This window comes from Chiloscyllium plagiosum, unplaced genomic scaffold (assembly GCF_037043375.1).
Source record: "Chiloscyllium plagiosum isolate Xiang-an unplaced genomic scaffold, Cpla_swu_hap1 HiC_scaffold_13, whole genome shotgun sequence".
Taxonomy (NCBI): domain Eukaryota; kingdom Metazoa; phylum Chordata; class Chondrichthyes; order Orectolobiformes; family Hemiscylliidae; genus Chiloscyllium; species Chiloscyllium plagiosum.
In genome coordinates, this window is record NW_028270151.1 from 3,701,874 (window position 1) to 3,719,330 (window position 17,457).

Below are 17,457 nucleotides of genomic sequence, written 5' to 3' on the forward strand. Positions count from 1 at the left end.
AAACTTCCTCTCACCCTTCCCCCTCTATTCTTATCCCAGCACTGAAACTGCACCTGCCTCTAGTTTCTCTCCAATATTCCCTGAAGCCTTTGCTGAGCTCATCCTGAGCATGAGCTCAATCACACACTCTCTCGATCCTATTCTCACCAAACTGCTAATTGATTCAATGACCTTGTCCAGATTCCCTTGCTGGTCACCATATTAGCAGGTTATCTCTCCAACTCATTAAGAAGTCCACTGTTCGCAGCCAAGCTCACACCAAGGTCAATTCACAATCACTTTTTACCCATTGTTCTTCACCCATTAATCTTATTCCATGCTAACCTACATTTAAGAAACATCTTGATTTTAAAATCCTCTTCCTTGTTTTCATGCTTCTCCATGACCTTCACACTGATCCTTGCGTGAAAACACTAAATAGGGGGAAGGAAAATTACAGCAGTGTTAGGCATGAACTGGAAAAACTAGATTAGGGTGGATTGAGGGTAAATCTGTATCTGGCATATCCTTTAAAGGCCTGTTGATCAGAGTTCAGGATCAGCATGTCCCTGTCAGGATGGCAAGATTCAGGATCAATAGATGGCCAGTCTTAGAGAAATACTGCATGGAAACAGACCCTTCGGTCCAACTCGTCCATGCCAGCTCAATCGAGGCTCATTTGCTAGCACTTGACCCATATCCCTCTAAATCCCTCCCACTCATATCCATCCAGATGCACTTTAAGCCTCCACCATTTCGTCTGGCAGCTCATTTCATAAATGTATCACCCTCTGTGTGAAAAAGTTGCCCCTTAGGTCCCTTTTATATCTTTTCCCTCTCATCCTGAACCTATGCCCTCTAGTTCTGGACTCCCCCACCCCAGAGAAAAGACCTTGTCTGTTTATTCTGTCCATGCTCCTCAAGATTTTATAGACCTCTATAAGGTCACCCCTCAGCCTCTGACTCTCAAGGGTTAACAGCCTCAGTGTATTCAGCCTCTCCCTGTAGCTCAAATCCTCCAACCCTGGCAACATCCTTGTAAATCTTTTCTAAACCTTTCAAGTTTCACAACATCCTTCTGATAGGAAGGAGACCAGAATTGCACGTAGTATTCCAAAAGTGGCCTAACCAATGTCCTGTACAATCACAACATGACCTCCTAACTCCTGTACTCAGTGCTCTGACCAATAAAGGAAAGCATACCAAATGCCGCCTTCACTATCCTATCGACCTGTCACTACATCTCCAAATTTGGTGTCATCTGCAAATTACTAACTATACCTCTTATGCTCACATCCAAATCATCGATACAAATGACGGAAAGCAGTAGACCTAGCAGTGATCCTTGTGGCACTCTGCTGGTCACAGGCCTCTGTTCTGAAATGCAACCCTCCAACACCACCCTCTATCTTCTACCTTTGAGCCAGTTCTGTATCCAAATGGTTAGTTCTCCCTGTATTCCATGAGATCTAACTTTGATAACCAGTCTCCCATGAGGAACCTTGTCGAACACCTTACTGAAGTCCATATAGATCAAGTCTACCGCTCTGTCCTCATCAATCCTCGTTGTTGCTTCTTTAAAGAACTCAATCAAGTTTGTGAGACATGACCTCCCATGCACAAAACCATGCTGGCTATCCCTAATCAGTCCTTACCTTTCCAAATATATATACAAGATATTGAAAGTTTAGACAAAAAGAAAAAGGAAGCATACACAAAGTTCCGGTTTTCCTTAAGCTTCTCCATTACAAAGAGGGTTTGTGGCTCAGTGGTTAGCACTGCTACTTCACAGAACAGGGACCAGGTTCGAATCCAACCTCTCATGACTGTCTGTGTGGAGTTTATACACATTCTCTGTGTCTGCGTGGGTTTCCTCTGGGTGTTCTCGCTTCCTCCCAATGTCCAAAGATGTGCAGATTAGGTGAATTAGCCATGGTAAGTTGCCCATAGTATCTAGGAATGTGCAGGCCAAGTGGATTAGCCATGGGAAATACAGGAGTCAGGGAGTGGGTCTGGGTGGGGTGCTGTTCAGAGGGTTGGTGTGGACTTGATGGGCCAAATGGCCTGCTTCCACACTGTAGGGATTCTAATGGAATTCTGTTCTATGGGACAATGGGCATCATCCCCAACTTTGATCGAGCTGTATTGTTTCCAAGAATAAACTGTATTCCTGGAATAGCCACTCTTTCAATCACACCCACTGTCACTTCCCTAGCCTTGATTGGACTTTTTAGCTTTATCTTACACAGGAGAACACCAACTGTCTCTCCACTTACTCCACAGATTATCACTCTCTCAGGCAACATTTCAGAAGGAGAGCAAATATTTTCATCTCTTACCATTTCAGACTGATCACCTCCCATATCTCTCAATATTTTAACTTCTTCACTTCTCCCCCTATTCTTCCTGAGTAAATCTTACCCACAGAGATGAAGGCTTTGAAAAGATGTGCCCTACCTTACTATCCAGCCTCTGGCCTGCTGTGCACACTCCTGCAGCTCCTTGACGTCTCTTGGGATTTCTTTCATTACTTCAAATTATCCCACTGGTTTAGCCTCTTTAACCACATCCTTTTTCCCAGAGCCTCTCTCAAACCACCAGCATTGCCTTTCTGTGTCCCACCTTATGGCAGTGAAAACACCTGACATCTTTCACCTCTTTTCCATCCTCTTGGGTTTCCTTTCTCACATGGGCAAATCTGTTCCCAGCGTGATCTACTTTTTCTTGTTCAGTGAAGGATCTCCCTCCTTCCCAGTTTCTATTCCTCACGGAATGAACTTGCTGTCAGAAGCTAGATTTTTATGTATGCAATAATGCATGTCCTCCACCATCTCTGCAGCTCTTCTCACTGTTTTAGCTTTCAGTTCCTCAACATGAGTTCTGATCATTTCTGGAAGGGAGTTTTTGAACTCCTCCAGCAGAATAACCTCTCGAAGATCCTCATGTGTCCTTTGTATCTGTAACGCAAGTAGGGGGCCTGTCTCTCCAATATAGAGGAGGCCTCATCGGGTTCAGCACCTTCCTACGGAACCGACTGACCCATCTAAAGAAGTTGCTCTGTTTAATTCATTCAAACTCAATATAAGCCTGGCCTGGTTTCTTCCCTACTTTTCTGAACCATTGTCTCTATGCTTCTGGTACCAATTTGGAGACACTCAAAGTAGCCTGATCTACTTCTTCATGACACCTCTGGGACACCCGGACCAACCAACCCAACCACCCTGTGGCTCAACACTTCAACTCCCCCTCCCACTCCACCAAGGACATGCAGGTCCTTGGACTCCTCCATCACCAGATTTCATAAATACAAGTCCCACTCATATAGCATACAATAAAAAATTGGAACTTAGTCTCTCAAAATTACAGCTGAAAATGTGTTGCTGGAAAAGCGCAGCAGGTCAGGCAGCATCCAAGGAGCAGGAGAATCGACGTTTCGGGCATGAGTCCTTCTTCAGGAATGAGGCAAGTGTGCCAAGCAGGCTAAGATAAAAGGTAGGGAGAAGGGACTTGGGGGAGGGGCGTTGGAAATGCGATAGGTGGAAGGAGGTTAAGGTGAGGGTGATAGGCTGGAGTGGGGGTGGGGGCAGAGAGGTCAGGAAGAAGATTGCAGGTTAGGAAGGTGGTTCTGAGTTCGAGGGTTGGGACTAAGACAAGGTGGGGGGAGGGAAAATGAGGAAACTGGAGAAATCTGAGTTCATCCCTTGTGGTTGGAGGGTTCCAGGGCGGAAGATGAGGTGCTCTTCCTCCAGCCGTCATGTTGCTATGGTCTGGCGATGGAGGAGTCCAAGGACCTGCATGTTCTTGGTGGAGTGGGAGGGGGAGTTGAAGTGTTGAGCCATGGGGTGGTTGGGTTGGTTGGTCCGGGTGTCCCAGAGGTGTTTTCTGAAATGTTCCGCAAGTAGGGGGCCTGTCTCTCCAACATACAGGAGGCCTCATCGAGTTCAGCACCTGCCTACGGAACCGACTGATCCCACACGGACTCCGGACTACGTTCAGACCCACATCTGCTTCCTCAGCACCTGCCTACGGAACCGACTGACTCCGCATGGACTACGGACTATGTTCAGACCTCTCTACAAGGATTTCAGTGAGTCCCTCTCTCACTGCACACGCCAGGTCATCTCCTCTGCCCAGAAGCTCTTCAGCCACGTCCTCAAACAGACTCGCTACCACAGCCACATCTCCTTCCTCAGCACCTGCCTACGGAACCGACTGACCCCGCACGGACTCCGGCCTATGTTCAGACCAACAAAATTTGGACCCAACCAGTACCTACAACAAATCCGAAGTGGGGGTGGGGATGGAGATCGGGGTGGGGGTGGGGTTCGGCGTGGGGGCTGGGTTAGGAGTGCGAACGGAGATTGGCGTGGAGGCAGGGTTAGGCGTGCGGACGGAGATCGGCGTGGGGGCGGAGACGCATGTGGCGTGGTCATTGTGCAGGTGAGTGATGTCACTGGGGGTGGAAGTGGCTGCGGCGATGGCAGAAACGGTGTTGTTCCCGATAGCCATGGACCCTGTGGAGGCCGTGAATTTGTCGGCGATGGTCTTCCTGACGATCGTGGAGGCGGTTGTCTGGGCGGCGATCGCGGAGGCTGCAAGGTCGGGGGGGCGGAAGTGACGTCACGGTTCACGGCTGCGGTTGCTGCCACAGGCGCTGCAGCGGCCTAGTGGTTAATGGCGCCCGAGTGATTTCGGAGGCCGATGGAAGATTCTGGAACAGTTGAGGAACCCAGAGTGTGGGGGTAAGTACATGAAAGCTTTTGGTACTTACTGTCTTTAATTTCCGATATGGCTAGGAAGAACTGTTTGTTTAGCGTATGGATTCTTCTGTGGATGAAGAACAGTAGGAGTCCTTTGCAGGTCTGTGAGAGTGTTGTCCTGAGCTGGGGTAGAGCTAATTGCAAGGAATGTAGATAGCAGCGCATGGCTGCAAGCGTGGAGCAGAGGATCCGGAGGGAGGCCTGTTGCTGGAGGCTTCGGATTTGTTGTAGGTACTGGTTGGGTCCAAATTTTGTTGGTCTGAACGTAGGCCGGAGTCCGTGCGGGGTCAGTCGGTTCCGTAGGCAGGTGCTGAGGAAGGAGATGTGGCTGTGGTAGCGAGTCTGTTTCAGGACGAGGCTGAAGAGCTTCTAGGCAGAGGAGATGACCTGGCGTGTGCAGTGAGAGAGGGACTCACTGAAATCCTTGTAGAGAGGTCTGAACATAGTCCGTAGTCCATGCGGAGTCAGTCGGTTCCGTAGGCAGGTGCTGAGGAAGCAGATGTGGGTCTGAACGTAGTCCGGAGTCCGTATGGGGTCAGTCGGTTCCATAGGCAGGTGCTGAACTCGATGAGGCCTCCTCTATATTGGAGAGACAGGCCCCCTACTTGCGAAACGTTTCAGAGAACACCTCTGGGACACCCGGACAACCAACCCAACCACCACGTGGCTCAACACTTCAACTCCCCCTCCCACTCCACCAAGGACATGCAGGTCCTTGGACTCCTCCATCGCCAGACCATAGCAACACGACGCCTGGAGGAAGAGCGCCTCATCTTCCACCTTGGAACCCTCCAATCACAAGGGATGAACTCAGATTTCTCCAGTTTCTTCATTTCCCCTCCCCCCACCTTGTCTCAGTCCCAACCCTCGAACTCAGCACCACCTTCCTAACCTGCAATCTTCTTCCTGACCTCTCCACCCCCATCCCCACTCCGGCCTATCACCCTCACTTTAACCTCCTTCCACCTATTGCATTTCCAACGCCCCTCCCCCAAGTCGCTCCTCCCTACCTTTTATCTTAGCCTGCTTGGCACACTCTCCTCATTCCTGAAGAAGGGCTCATGCCCGAAACGTCGATTTTCCTGCTCCTGGGATGCTGCCTGACCTGCTGCGCTTTTCCAGCAACACATTTTCAGCTCTGATCTCCAGCATCTGCAGTCCTCACTTTCTCCTCTCAAAATTATAGCCAGGAATCAGCTTCCAAAATGCTCTGATGATCTCCAAAATGATCTTCTTTCAGGAATGTCTCTCTCCATCAAATTCTTGTGTCAGGAATTTGAGCTAACAGTGCCACTGTACCTTTAGTCAGGTGCTGGTTTCTCTGAGAGCTAACCTGTTCAGATGGCTGTTTGCTCTCTGCCAATTTTTTTTATACTCTTGATGACCGATTAATTTCTTACAATAGGATTGGTTCTAGATTGTCAAAACCATCAGATTTAAATGTAATTGGTCTTCAGTCTCCAAATGCCTGGTTGAATTAATTGGCTAAATTTAAATCATCATAAAAATGATGCTTTGCCTGCTAACAGTATAATCTTTTTAAGACAAGTGTTTCCATTCAAGCGCCTGCAATTGGCAAGCTGCTGCCCACAGACACTCATTTTTAAATCTCTAAGCATTGAAAAAAAAATCATCTTTTAAAGGGACCACACACTCATTCCCTCTATCATTTTACAAACATCAAATTCTACCATCCTGCCTTCAAATCCTCAAATACTCTACCCAACTTTGCAATGCATGTATCTGCTGTTCTTCTCCTTTTCAGTGGTAGAGGCCACACATTTGGAAGATGTAGCAAATGATGAACTGCCAAGTACTTGCAGTGCAGCTAATAGATGTTACACATTGCTGCCACTATATACTGGTGATGGAAAGACTGAATGTTTATGAATAAGTGCTCCAGTGGGCTGCTTTATCTTGCGTGGTTTAGATCAGAGTGGTGCTGGAAAACCACAGCAGGTCAGGCAGCATCCGAGGAGCAGGAAAATTGACATTTTGAGCTCTATTCCTGATGAAGGGCTTTTGCCCAAAATGTCAATTTTCCTGCTCCTTGGATGCTGCCTGACCTGTTGTGGTTTTCCAGCACCACTCTGATCTAAACTTTGGTTTCCAGCATCTGCAGTTCTCACTTTTGCTTTGTCTTGCATGGTGTCAAGCTTCTTAAGTATTGTTGGAGCTGCACCCATCTCGACAAATTAGGAGTGTTCCATCACCTGCTGTAACTTTTCCAGCTCCACACTTTATCGACTCTGACTTTCCAGCATCTGCACCTCACTATCTCCACCCAACTGACTTGTGCCTTGTAGATGGTGGACAGGCTTTGAGGAGTGAGGAGGTGAGTTACTGTTGCTGAATTCCCAGCATCCGACCTGCCTTTGTATCCATAATAGGTACAGATGGAAATAACATTGACTGGCACTTATGTGGCACAAATACTTTAACTGACACCTATCAGCCCAGGCCTAAATTGGTCCACATCTTCCTGCATTTGGACACAGACTGGTTCAGTATAAGTCAGTGTGCAAAAGTTAGCAAACATCCCCATTTCTGACCTGATGCTGGAGGGAAGTTATTAATGAAGCTGCAGACTGTGGTTCAGTCATTACTCTGAGGAAGTCCTGCAGAGGTCTCCGAGAGCTGAGATGACTGACTGCCAATATCCATAACCAGCTTGCTTTGTGATTGGCATGACTCCAACCAGCAGGCAGAAAGTTTTTCTCCCTGGTCCTCAGTGTTCCTTGAAGCTGCATTTGGTTAAATGCTACCTTGGTATTAAGATCAATTCCTCATGCATCACTCTTGAATTCAGCTCTTTTGTCCAGGGTTGGTACAAGAATACAATAGAGTCAGGTTGGCTACAATAAGGTAGAAAGGAGATCTGATATAAATGTTCAAAAGTATAATGGGTTTGGACAGAGTAGTAAGAGAGAATCTTTTTTCTCTGGAGAAAAAGAGTAAGGATCGAGGGAATCAATTTAAAATTATTAGAAATTAGAAACAACACAACAACCAACATGTGGTGGGGCGGAATGGTGGCTCAGTGGTTAGCACTGCTGCCTCACAGTGCCAAAGATCCAGGTTCAATTCCTGCCTCAGGCCACTGTCTATGTGGAGTTTGCACATTCTCTCCATATCTGGTTTCCTCCGGGTGCCCCGGTTTCCTCCCACAGTCCAAAGATATGCAGGTTAGGTGGATTGACCATTCTAAATTGCCCATAGTGTTAGGGGTAAATGTAGGGGAATGTATCTGGTGGGTTGCTCTTTGGAGGGTCGGTGTGGGCTTGTTGGGCCGAAAGGCCTGTTTCCACACTGTAGGGAATCTAATCTAATGTCACACTGAAAGTGGTTAAGATCCAAATTGCTCTTCTCGCGAGTGTGTTGGTGATAGATTCAATCATACAGTGAAAATGAGGTGAATTGTTGTCAGAGTTTTGGCATGTCACAAGCAACCAAATAGCTTCCTCCATTTTTGTAAAGGCAAAGTCACCATTGTTGTACCAAATTACAGGCTGCTTTTTCGTTCAAGAGAGATGAGCAAATATGTAGGAAGATTTCAAATATCTGTAAGAATAATAAGGTTATAATAGTAGGGGAGTTTAACTTTTCAAACTTAGTGGACTGCCGTAGTGTTTGGATGGAGGGAATTTGCTAAGTGTGTCCAAGAAAATTTTCTTTTTCAAGATGTGGATATACCTACTAGAGAAGGAGCAATACTTGACCTTCTCTTGGGAATAAAGCAAGGCAAGTACTGAGTGTCAATGGGGGAGCACTTTGAGGCAAATGTTATGGACCAGGCTAGACCTCCTCAAAACATTTCAAGAAAGTAGCCAGGACCCTAACTTTGCTCGTTGTTTTATGCAAGTGTAGAGTGGGTAGTCCAGGAGCGATGCAGCTGGTCAAACTATTCAGTTTTAAACAAAACAGAATTTATCTATGAAATTAGTGAATGAAACACAAACAAAAGAGAGCAGAATACAAAATAATTTTATCTATCCAAAAACTCAACAGATTGTCTCAACTTAATGATGCTGTTCCAAATACTTGCAACAATCCCCATAAACACCCATTGGCAAAAAAAAAGGAAAACTCCCACACAGGTTCTAACAGGAGAGACGTCAGAGAGAGGGAAGATCAGCATGGACCTGTCACACAACTGATTACTTGCTAAAACCAAACCAACTCAGAGAAAGTTGGGCTGGGAGAACTGGCCACTCCCCTTTCATTGTATAAGTTTTTTTAACCTTGAAAACCTTTTTTGCCTGAGGCAGTATCTGTTAGCTATAAACAAATTGGCCCAAGCACCCTTCAAACCTAGACCTCCCAGAGTCTCTGGGTTTATGATTCCTCTGTAAAACAAAAAAACCAAGGACAACACAACCTTATTAAAGGAGCAGCATCATCACTGAAGTGAAATTCCATTAGTTTTAGAATTGTTATGGAAAAGGATAGTCATGATCTAGAAGTTAAAGTTCTAAATTGGAGGATCCAAACTTAACAGTTTCAAAAGTTTCCTGGGGGCAGATATTCACAGGTAAGGTACCCTTCGAAAGTGGGAGGCCTTCAAAAGTGAGCTGACAGATCAGAGACAGTACATTCCTATTAGTGCAAACGACAAGGCTGGCAGGTGTAGGGAACGCTGAACAACAAGAATAATTTAGGTTCTGGTCAAGAAAAAGGAGGCATATTTCAGGTATGGAGAGCTGGGATCAAGTGAAACTGAGAGTGTTGCTGAACAAAGAGAGGTTGGAGTGCAGGTTCATTGCTCCTTGAAAGTGGAGTCGCAGGTAGATAGGATAGTGAAGAAGGTGTTCTGTATGCTTTCCTTTATTGGTCAGAGTATTGAGTACAGGAGTTGGGAGGTCATGTTGCGGCTGTACAGGACATTGGTTAGGCCACTGTTGGAATATTGCATGCAATTCTGGTCTCCTTCCTATCGGAAAGATGTTGTGAAACTTGAACGAGTTCAGAAAAGATTTACAAGGATGTTGCCAGGGTTGGAGGATCTGAGCTGTAGGGAGAGGCTAAACGGGCTGGGGCTGTTTTCCCTGGAGCGTCGGAGGCTGAGGGATGACCTTATAGAGGTTTACAAAATGATGAGGGGCATGGATAGGATAAATAGACAAAGTCTTTTCCCTGGGATCGGGGAGTCCAGAACTAGAGGGCAGAGGTTTAGGGTGAGAGGGGAAAGATATAAAAGAGACCTAAGGGGCAACTTTTTCACACAGAGGGTGGTACGTGAATGGAATGAGCTGCCAGAGAAAGTGGTGGAGGTGGTACAATTGCAACATTTAAAAGACATTTGGGTGGGTATATGAATAGGAAGAGTTTAGAGAGATATGGGCCGGGTGCTGGCAGGTGGGACAAGATTGGGTTGGGATATCTGATTGGCATGGACGGGTTGGACCGAAGCGTCTGTTTCCATGCTGTACATCTCTATGACTCTATGAATCTGTAGAGACTATAAGGGCAGTAGGAGTATACTTAAGAGGGAAATCAGGAAGCCAAAAATGGGGCACGTGTTAGCGTTGGCAAATAGGGTTAAGGAGAATCCGAAGAGATTCTACAAATAGATTAATACCAAAAGAGTAACTGGGGAGAGAATGGGGTCCCTTAAAGATCAATAACACTGTCTATGTGTGCAACCACAGGAGGTGGCTGAGATACTACACAAATATTTTACATCAGTATATACTGCGGACAAGGCCATGGAAGGTAGAGAACTTGGGAAAGTAAATAGAGTGATGTTGAAAAGTGTCTACAGAGGAACTTCGATTATCCGAACGAGATGGGCGGGCAGTATTTCATTCGGATAATTGATTATTCAGTTAATCAATTCAATGCCTCTCCTCTGGGGCTCAGAGTTTTCTGAAGTTAACTTTTTCCTTGCTCTACCTACCTTGCTCCCTCTCTCTGTCTCAGGGTTTGTATCTGAGCAGATACATACTTGTGTGTAAGGGACTTGCAGCATTGCTGAAGCCTCCCACCCTCAATCAGTTCAATGGGATTGACACAGCAAGCACTTGCTAAGTCCGCTCCCTGTTCAGGAGACTAGGCAACAGCACACCATGCACGAGCCCCCATCCACCCCCCCAACCCCATCCAACCCGGTCGCCCCATCCCCCATGATCCCCCCCCAACCCGTCCACCCCCCCATCAGCGCCCTCCTCCTCTCTGGGGCAGCTGGACTGGACACCAACAGTAAGACTACTGCTGTCTTTGACGGGTGAGTCCCAAAATAGCATACATATGCGCAGACACACACACACTGCTCCCGATGCAGTCTCCTCTACCCTGGGGAGATCGGATGCCTTCTCGCGGAGCACTTCAGAGAACATCTCCAGGACACCTGTCCCAATCAACCCCACCGCCCTGTGGTCCAACATTTCAACACACCCTCCCACTCTGCCAAGGAAATGCAGGTCCTGGGCCGCCTCCATCGCCGCTCCCTCACCACCCGACGCCTGGAGGAAGAACGCCTCATCTTCTGCCTCGGAACACTTCAACCCCAAGGCATCATGTGGATTTTTGAGCAGAAAGTGAGGACTGCTGGAGATCAGAGCTGAAAATGTGTTGCTGGAAAAGCGCAGCAGGTCAGGCAGCATCCAAGGAACAGGAGAATCGATGTTTCGGGCATGAGTCCTTCTTCAGGAATGAGAAAAGTGTGTCCAGCAGGCTAAAATAAAAGGTAGGGAGGAGGGACTTGTGGGAGGGGTGTTGGAAATGCGATAGGTGGAAGGAGGTCAAGGTGAGGGTGATAGGCCAGAGTGGGGGTGGTGGCGGAGTGGTCAGGAAAAAGATTGCAGGTTAGGAAGGCGGTGCTGAGTTCGAGGGATTTGACTGAGACAAGGTGGGGGGAGGGGAAATGAGGAAACTGGAGAAATCTGAGTTCATCCCTTGTGATTGGAGGGTTCCTAGGCGGAAGATGAGATGCTCTTCCTCCAACCGTCGTGTTGCTATGGTCTGGCGATAGAGGAGTCCAAGGTCCAGCATGTCCTGGTGGAGTGGGAGAGGAAGTTGAGTGGAGCGGGATGGTTGGGTTGGTTGGTCTGGGTGTCCCAGAGGTGTTCTCTGAAACGCTCCTCCGCCCTGGAGCCCTGCCCCTCCAATCGCCACCAGGACAGAACCCCACTGGTCCTCACCTACCACCCCACTAACCTCCATATACAGCGTATAATCCGTTGTCATTTCCGCCACCTCCAAACAGACCCCACCACCAGGGATGTATTTCCCTCCCCTCCCCTATCCGCGTTCCAAAAAGACCACTCCCTCCGTGACTCCCTTGTCAGGTCCACACCCCCCACCAACCCAACCTCCACTCCCAGCACCTTCCCCTGCAACCGCAAGAAATGCAAAACTTGCGCCCACACCTCCCCCTTACTTCCCTCCAAGGCCCCAAGGGATCCTTCCATATCCGCCACAAATTCACCTGCACCTCCACACACATTGCATCCGCTGCACCCGATGTGGCCTCCTCTATACTGGGGAGACAGGCCGCCTACTTGCGGAATGTTTCAGAGAACACCTCTGGGATACCCGGACCAACCAACCCAACCATCCCGTGGCTCAACACTTCAACTCCCCCTCCCACTCCACCAAGGACATGCAGGTCCTTGGACTCCTCCATCGCCAGACCATAGCAATACGACGATTGGAGGAAGAGCGCCTCATCTTCCACCTAGGAACCCTCCAACCACAAGGGATGAACTCAGATTTCTCCAGTTTCTTCATTTCCCCTCCCCCCACCTTGTCTCAATCAAATCCCTCGAACTCAGCACCGCCTTCCTAACCTGCAATCTTCTTCCTGACCTCTCCACCCCCACCCCCACTCCCACTCCGGCCTATCACCCTCACCTTGACCTCCTTCCACCTATTGCATTTCCAACGCCCCTCCCCCAAGTCCCTCCTCCCTACCTTTTATCTTAGCCTGCTGGACACACTTTCCTCATTCCTGAAGAAGGGCTCATGCCTGAAACGTCGATTCTCCTGCTCCTTGGATGCTGCCTGACCTGCTGCGCTTTTCCAGCAACACATTTTCAGATCATGTGGATTTCACCAGTTTCCTCATTTCACCTGCCCCCACCTTACCCCAGTTCCAACCTTCCAGCTCAGCACCGTCCTCATGACCTGTCCCACCTGTGAATCTTCCTTCCCATCTGACCTGCTGTGCTTCTCCAGCACCACTCTAATCTTGACTCTGTATCATTTGGAATCCGAGGGGAGCCAGCTAATTGCATACAAAATTGGCTTGACGGTAGGAGACAGAGTGTGGTGGTATTGGGTTTTTTTTTTGACTCGAAGTCTGTGACCAACGGTGTGCCATAAGAATCAGTGCTGGGTCAACTGCTTTTCATCGTTTATATAAATGATTTGGATGTGAATTGGGACATATGGTTAGTAAGTTTGCAGATGACACTAAAATTGGTGGTGTCGTGGACAGTGAAGAAAGTTATCCTAGAGTCCACCAGACCTTGATCAGGTAGGCCAATGGACAATGAAGTGGCAGGTGAAATTTAATTTAAATGAATGTGAGATGTTACATATTGGTAAGGCAAACCAGCACCGGACTGAAACATTAATGTGCGGGGCCCGAGGAGTGCTGTCAACCGGGTACAAAGTTCCTTGAAAGTGGAGTCATTCGTAGGCAGAGTGGTGAAGAAGGCATTTGGCATGCTTACCTTCATTGGTCACTGCATTGAGTGGAGGAGTTGGGAGATCATATTGCGGCTGTAAAGGACTTTGGTGAGGCCACTTTTAGAATACTTTGTTCAGTTGTGAACTCCCTGCTATAGGAAAAATGTTGTGAAACTTGAAAGGGTTCAGAAAAGATTTACAAGGATGTTGCTAGGGTTTGAGCTACAGGGGGAGACAGAATAGGCTGGGGCTTTTTTTTCCTGGAGCATTGGAGGCTGAGAAGTGACCTATAGAGGTTTACAAAATTATGAGGGGCATGGATAGAATAAATAGACTTTTACTTGGGGTGTGGGAGTCCAGAACTAGAAGACATAGGTTTAGGGTGAGAGGGGAAAGATATAAAAGAGACCTAAGGGGCAACGTTTTCATGTAGAGGGTGGTGTGTGTATGGAATGAGCTGCCAGAGGAAGTGGTGGAGGCTGGTATAATTACAACATTTAAAAGGCATCTGGATGAGTATATGAATAAAAGTAGTTTTGAGAGATATGGGCCAAATGCAGGTAAATGGATGGACTAGATCAGCTTAGGATACTTAAATCAGTGTGGAAGAGTTGGAACAAAGGCTCCTTTTCCATGCTGTATAACCTTATGACTGGTGATGGTCCAAACCGAGATTCACCAGGCCTCAGGTGAAGGGAGAGTTTGAGAAGGACAGTCCTTCATGATAACCTCAACCAGGAGAGGAATTGAATCCACGTTGTTAGCATCACTCTGTATTTTAAACCGGACATTTAGCCAACTGAGCTAACACAGCCATTCTATAAATATACTTTGATGCTGGATGAAGTTAAAAATCACACAACACAAGGTTATAGTCCAACAGGTTTAACTGGAAGCACACTAGCTTTCAGAGCATCACTCCTTCATCAGGTGATAGTGGAGGGCTCAATCCTCTATTATCAGCCCTCCACTATCACCTGATGAAGGAGCGACACTCCGAAAGCTAGTGTGCTTCCAATTAAACCTGTTGGACTATAATCTGGTGTTGTGTGATTTTTAACTTTATACACCCCAGTCCAACACCGGCATCTCCAAATTATTGATGTTGGATATGTGTCATGGTGCCACCAAAAGGAACAGTGGATACTGCAGGTACTTGCAAGAAATTTTCAGCAAAATCTGCACTTCCGTAAAAAATGTTGTGGCCCATATCTCTGGTTCTAATAGTGTCAATGCTGTGGGCGACGACTTATAGTTCATCAAATATAGCTCCATGTGACCCTTGCTGATATGTCCTTCAGGACTGGTCAACATATAAACTTGGGCTAATTAGAAGCAAAAATGCTGAAGCATTCAGAATGGAATCATATCAGGCTTGAAATATTAACTGTGTTTCTTTCTCCACAGATGCTGTTAGACTTACTGAGCTTCTCCAGCATTCTCTCTTATTACTTCAGATTTCCAACCTCCACAGTATTTTGCTGCACAAGCTGGTTTTCATTGTTATTTATATTGATTTATTTAAATCAGCGCAGGCTTGGAGGGCCGAAGGGCCTGTTCCTGAGCTGTGATTTTCTTTGTTGTTTGTACTCCTCAGAGACAAAAACCTGTCCCAGGAGCACATCCCCTTAAATCAGTACAAACAATTCCTGTTACCCCTAAAGCAGCATGATCCTCACCATCATCTGGGTCAACTCTTACCCCCTCCACCTTTACTCCAACCCTAGCATCCCCAGCTCTGTTTCTTCCTCACCACTCTCCTGCCTCACTTTGTCCCCCTCATCCAGCTCTTTCAAATACCTGAAACAGATGTGAGCAGTAAAATAAGTAACGAAAAATACTACAGATGCTGGAGATTGGAAATAAAAGCAGGATGGACTGGAGAAACTCAGCTAGTCTGGCAATATCCAAAGGGAAAGGGACACATTTAACATTATGAATCTTGTAAGACCTCTGAAACCACATGAAATTATTTAAACCAGTTGCAATCACCTAAAACCTCTTGATATCACTTGAATCAAAGTTGAATTTACTTAAAACAAACTTAAAATCACTTTAAATGTCTTAAATCTTTTGAAACCAATTGTAACCATTTAAAAGGTAACCAGAAAACAGTTGAAAGTGTTTAAAGTAGTTGGAAACAGTTAAATGTTGTGTAAAACACTTTAAAAAGCACCTACTAGAATATTGGAATGTTGTTGGACCTGAAAGGTGTTCCCTTCCTTCATTTATGTCAAAGTGGCCATGGCTTTGACAATCTGCCAATCACCACAAGGCTTTTTTTTAATATTCAGAAGCTCTTTCCCCATCACCAAACCACCATGGTTTCTTTTTTCTCTATCAATCACCACTAGTAAATCACCCATGTTTCCAATTGAATAATTTCTGTGCAAAGCCCATTAAGGGCACTGTAAACCATCAATGGTGAGGGAGGGATAGGGAGAACAGGAAGAGGCTAAATAAAAATGAAGTTGGAAGGGGTGGTAAAGCACTGTCGTGACTATCTCTCCCTAGAGAAACTACCAGGCTTTATAAAACATTTCATCAATTGCTCCCAGCTGCAGTTAACATAAAGGTAAATGTGCAGCTTTGAAGACAATGACCCACCTCCATTTCACCACTGACTAGATAACCTGGGTCAACATTGGACAATGACCACATGGTTTATTTGACAAAGAAGGTTTAGAAAGAAAAGAGTTTCACATCATTCATTCTCAGCTTTACAGAATATTAGTATTTTCATTGCAGTTTCTACTTAATTCTTCAATTGGGCTCTTCCTAATGACCCATTGAACTATGAGACATATTCCGTTTAAACAGCTACATCATGACATTTGTCTAGTGCTGTCTACTTCCTGGTTTACTGCATTAGTGAAATGTCTAACATTATTAGTTCAGTCAATATCTCACTAGATCAACAACACTGGATCATTTGTTTCCAATTGAGAGTACTGTTCATTTTGGACTTTGGTGAACTGGCCGTAATAAATCTTTTTACAGTAATTGATAGTGCTTCTGGCATAAAATGAGATTTAAAATATTGAAGTTCACAGGTAAGTTCTCCCTTTTAGGTTTTGTTAACTAGTTAAATTTATGTAGTCCTACAAAAATGCATTTAACATTTATCTCTAAAGTTCTCAATCTGACCTCCTGTAGTCCCCTCTGCAGCAAAATCGGATCAGGGTCCCATTCACACCATTGAACCCCCATCTGTATGTGTTACAGAGGCATTTGGGTGAAGGTGTTAAATTGGGGGAAGGCAAACTGTAACAATATTAGGCAGAAATTGGAGAATTTTGATTGGAGGCAACTGTATGAGGGTAAATCCACATTGGACATGTGGGAGTATTTCAAATGGCAGTTGATAAGAGTCCAGGAGGGGCACATTCCTGTGAGAATGAAGGATAGGTGTGGCAAGTTGTATAAACCTTGGATGACCAGGGATGTTATGAGCTTACTCAAAAAGAAAAAAGAAGCATACATAAGGCCGAGGAGGATGGGAACTGATGGAGTCCTTGAATTAAATAAGGAAGGTAGGAAAGAACTTAAAAAAGGAATTAGCAATGCTAAAAGGGGTCATGGAAAGCCGTTAGCAAATAGAATTAACGAGAATCTCAAGGCTTTTTATATATACATAACAAGCAATAGCATAGCCAGGAAAAGGATTGGCCCACTCAAGGACTAAGGAGGGAATCTATGTGTGAATCCAGAAGAGGTAAGTGAGGTCCTAAACTAATACCTTGTGTCAGTATTCACCAAAGAGAAGGGACTGGTGGGGGATGATCTCAGAGAAGGGAGTGTTGAATTTCTAAGCCAAATTGCTATTAAAATGGGAGAGGTGTAGTTCGTTGTAAAATGTATTAACGTAGGTAAGTCCCTGGGTTCTGATAGGATTTATTCCAGAATATTGAGGGAGGCAAGAGAACAAATTGCTGGAGCACTGACAGAGATCTTTGTATCTTCTTTGGCCACAGGTGAGGTCCCAAGAGGACTGGAGAATAGTCAATGTTGTCCCATTGTTTAAGAAAGGCAGCAGGGATAATCCAGGCAATTAGAGGCTTGTGAGCCTCATGTCGGTGGTAGGGAA

At 46.1% G+C, this 17,457-nt stretch overlaps 1 protein-coding gene across 1 annotated transcript in view; it reads left to right on the plus strand.

The window, feature by feature from the left end:
* Window positions 1–17,457, plus strand: part of LOC122556243 (uncharacterized) — a 288,957-nt gene that overhangs the window by 158,528 nt on the left and 112,972 nt on the right. The window lies entirely within an intron of this gene.